Raw genomic sequence first — 4922 nt, forward strand, 5'->3', positions numbered from 1 at the left:
ATTAAATGTAGTGATAATTTCAGAAATTAATGTTTGGTCATTCCTTTTAACTTAAATACAGAGAAGAAGGTAAAATAAGATTGAAGTTAAGTGATAGAAGTAAAACAGTAGACTGGTTTAAAACATAGACTGGTGTGGCACTCATTATCTTCAATATAATCTGACTGGACAACTGAGAAAAAGATTAGGTACCATCAAATAAAACTGATAACAACTGTAGAGGGAAAGACAGAACCAATAGTACATTTTGCTTTAACAGCAACAGGAAGTCCTTACACAGATTTCTAAGTTTTAAAGTAAAATGAAATACATGTAGACAAAAATAATACAGGAAGTACCCCCAAAGACCTCAAGTAAAGTAAATCAATGAATAGTGTTTGTATTCCTAAAATTAAGAATACTAACAATATCATTGGGAAAAGCAAATGTTAGATTTGTCAAATTATAAGACAAACTTGAAAAATAACACTTGACAGCTTGGTATACCAGCATGGAAAAACACACACATACACATTTAGAGAAAGTTTCATTCTTTCATTTTATATTTAGAGTGTTGAGTATTATTAAATGTTCACTATCACAGTACTACTTCTCTGTAAGAAATAGTACAAGATATTAATTATTGCCTTAGTGTCGGTATTTACATTTTTTTCAAATTTTGTTATACCAGAATAAACTTCTTTGAACCTAGATCTTTCTTCATATCTCAGATCATTTCCTTAGGACATAGTCCAAGAGGTTAACTGATATACTTAATATAGATGATATAAAAGTGATTTCCAGTGGCCAGTTAGAGGAGTAAGTTGTGACATATTTATCGTTTTTTGAACAACACAACTTAATCGTGCAAAAAATGTTTATCTGATATTCTGATTGTCTCTCCAGTTGAGTCATTTAACTTGGAAAACCTCTGCATTGTTGAATTTGCAGTTTCCATTTGAAATGTCTTCACAAACGCTTATCTATGACACCAGCGGTGACTACACTGACTTGAAAGTTTCTTCTTTAAAAAAAAAAGTTTTGAAAGGGTTTTTAATTACATTTTTTATAGAATGTGTCTGTCACCTGTCAGGCAATGTGATTAAAAGCAGGGAAAATTGCTTATTTGCTTGATAGAGAGCACAGCATATTCCAAGCTAAAAACATGTTTGTGACCAAATTCATGTGCTATAAACTGCTAGCCTTAAGAATAAAATTATAAACTCTATTTTTATTTTATCCTATTTTGATTAAATTTAGAATGCAAATGAGACCTGGTTATACTTCAATATGTATGCCTTGAAATTAAGCTGTCAGTCCTAAAAGTAGTGATACTGCACTGTTTACAAAAAAACTTGATACTCTGGTTAAAATAAACAAAGCTAAACAATAAAAACAGAAAGAAAAACTCTCAAAGGCCATCAAGTTGTTGAGAATAAAATCCCAAACTCTTACCCAGCCTATAATACTGCCCCTGGTTGCATGAGCTCTCCCTGTAGTTTCCCACTTAACAATAATAGTGGCAAAGGATTATGCCTATCTTTTTTGAGTCATGACTATCACATACCATAGGTTTATAAATATTTTCTTTGTGGAAAAATCGTAATAGGAAAAACGTCATGACCGTGTTTTTCATAAGTTAAAAAAATATAGAAATCGAGAAAATCGTTTGTATATCTTAGTCTGTTTTGATGAAAGTTTGGTGGAATTTCAGTTTCTTGAAGAGTACTTGGAGGAGGGCAGTGACAAGAAAAATGTAGAATTTCACAATTTAAAGTGATAGTGTTGCCAATTATGAAATTTCTAAAACTCCCCAAAGAGATAAAAATATGAATGGTTACTCCATGAAAAAGAAGTCTTCAGCTTGTCATGTTAATTATTCTATTTAATAGAGGAAAATATTTGCAATTATGGTATAGCAAACTAGAGAACTGTTAAAATATCAGTCTAGAGGTTACTGGTAAAATGCTATGTATAAGAAAACAATGTACAAAAACTACCCCCCAGAATCTACAATTCTGCTGGAAAACATGTGGAGTACTCACGATGAAACAGAGTCTGTAAAGGAATACTGAAAGATATAAGGCAAACTAGATCACATGTACAAGCATACTTCATTTTCTTGTCTTTGGGGATATTGTGATTTTTACAAATTGAAGTTTTGTAGCAACCTTGTGTTGAGCCTCTATAGGTGCCATTTTTCCAACAGCATTTACTCATTTCATGTCTCTGAGTCACACTTTGGTATTTTTTAGAGTTTTCAAACCTTTTCATTACTATTATTATATTTGTTAAGGTGGTCTGTGATCAGTGATCTTTGGTGTTACTATTGTAGTTGTATTGGGGTGCCACAAATTGCACCCATATAAGATGGCAGACTTAATAAATGTGCGTGTTCTGACTTCTCTACCTACCAGTCCCAAGTCTCTCTCCCTCTTTTCATGCGTTCCTATTCCCTAAGACACAACATTAATGAAATTAGGCCAATTAATAATCCTATAATGACCTCTAAATGTTCAAATGAAGAGTCGCACATCTCTGACTTTAAATGAAAAGCTAGAACTGATTGAATTTAGTGAGAAAGGCAGGTCAAAAGCGGAGGTAGGCTGGAAGCTAGACTTCTTGCACCAAATAGTTAGCTGAGGAAAGTTTCCTGAAGTAAATTAAAAGCACTGCCCTACTCCAGTGAACAGAGGAATGATAAGGAAGCAAAACATCCTGCTAATGGAGAAAGTTTGACTGGTCTGGATAGAAGAGAAAACGAGCCACAACATTCCCTTAAGGCAAAGCCTAAATCCAGGGCAGAGCCCTAACTCTCTTCAACTCTATAAAGGCTGAGAGAGGTGAGGAAGTTTCAGAAGAAAAGTTTAGAACTAGCAGAAATTGGTTCATGAGGCTTAAGAAAAGTCGTCTCCACTCACAGACTTAGAAAACGAACTTATGGTTGCCAGGGTAGTGGGGAAGGATGGGGTCGGGGGGAAGGGACAGTTAGGGAGTTTGGAATGGACAGGTACACGCAGCTATATTTAAAACGAATGACCAACAAGGCCCTACTGTATAGCACAGGGAAGTCTGCTCAATGTGGCAAGCCTGGATGGGGGGCGGGGAGAATGGATACATGTATATGTATGGCTGAGCCCCTTTGCTGTCCACCTGGAAATATCACAATATTGTTAATTGGCTATACTGCAATATAAAATAAAAAGTTCAAACATTATATATATACATACATATATATATATAGGCTGCACGGGGCGAGTGGAACTGCTCTCCAGCGCCTGCCGAGGCGGGGGCCCCCCTGCCCCCGCCGCGCTGCCCCCCCCCCCCCCCGACCAGGGCCGCATCCCTGAATGACAGCTGGAGGCCTTCCTGGAGGCGGCAGCGGCGGCCACCGAGGACTAGGCGTTCCCGCCCGAGCCCCGCGCCCCCGCCACCCACGTTCTCTGCCTGCCTAGCCGGTCTTCTTTGCCAGCGCGTCCCCAACTTTCCGCAGGCACCTTCGACTTCTCCGTGACTTTCAGGATTTGGGCCGCCAGGCGTGGGCCAGCTTGGGGGTGGAGAGTGGACCGACACCATCGCCAGGCCGCAGCCCGCTGGACTCGCAGGCGAGCCCGGGCCTCGCGCTGCATGCCGGGGCGGCCACCAGCCAGCGCCGGGAGTCCTTCCTCTACCGCTCGGACAGCGACTATGACATGTCACCCAAGACCATGTCCCGCAACTCATCGGTCACCGGCGAGGCGTGAGCACCCGCCATCCCCCGCCTGACGGGCTCTTCCAGGCCTTCTGGCCCCAGCAAGGCGGGGCGGGGGCTGCCCAACCCCCACCCCACCCCATGGTCCTCGGCAAAAACTAAACAGCACCCTTATTCCCTATGGAGGACTCAACCCCTTTATAGCATACCCACCCAGTGAGTTATGAGTGCCCACCCTGTCTCTGTGCCGCCACCCGGCCACTCTGAGCCCAGGCCCAGCCCCACCCATGTCCCTACAGTGTCCACCCACCCAACCTGCCAATGCCCACTCCTACCCCTTGGTTGCAGGGGCCTGGCCCCACCTTATCCCATCTCTCCAGCAAGAAGGGAACCCCACTTGAGCCCCTCCTGGCCACCACTTCCAGAGGGTCCACCTCGGCTGACCCTCTTCTTCCTCCCCATGTCTAGGCTTCCCTAAACCAGCCCCCCTTATCATGACCACCTATAGAGGTGTGTGGAGAAGGAAATGGCAACCCACTCCAGTATTCTTGCCTGGGAAATCCCATGGACAGAGGAGCCCAGTGGGCTACAGTCGATGGGGTTGCAAAGAGTCGGACACGACTGAAACAACTAAACAAAAAACAAACAAAAACATAATTTTAAAAAGTAGAAAAAAAAAGTCATCTCCATAACATAGAAGTGCAGGTAAAGCAGCAAGTATGAATGTAGAAACTGCAGCAAGTTATCCAGAAATTCCAGCTAAGATAAGTACTGAAGGTAGCTGTACTAAACAGCAGATTTTCAGTATAAATGAACAGCTTTGTATTGGAAGAAAATGCCATCTGGGATTTTCATAACTAGAGAGAAGTCAGTGACTGGCTTCAAAGCTTGTAAGGCCAGGCTGTCTGTCTTATGAGGGGCTAATACACCTGGTCACCCAAGAGCTCTGATGAAGATGTACAGTGAGGTTAATGTTGTCATGCCTATTAATACACCATCCATTCTGCAGCCAGTGTGATATGGTAGCACACAGACAATCTGAGCATCTCATTAATAAGTGATTGGAATATGAGCATTTAACAAAATGACTATTTACAAAAAGCTCATATGTGATTCCTGCACTAAGAGAATGATACTTTATTGTCTCTGCTCTAGTATAGCAATTGCCCTAAAGTGCCTTCTGATTTCAGTGAACAGTTTCAGTCTTTTTTCAGGAGGGTGGACAAGAAGTCTTTCTTTTTTTCTTCATTCA

This window comes from Cervus elaphus, chromosome X (assembly GCF_910594005.1).
Source record: "Cervus elaphus chromosome X, mCerEla1.1, whole genome shotgun sequence".
NCBI lineage: Eukaryota > Metazoa > Chordata > Mammalia > Artiodactyla > Cervidae > Cervus > Cervus elaphus.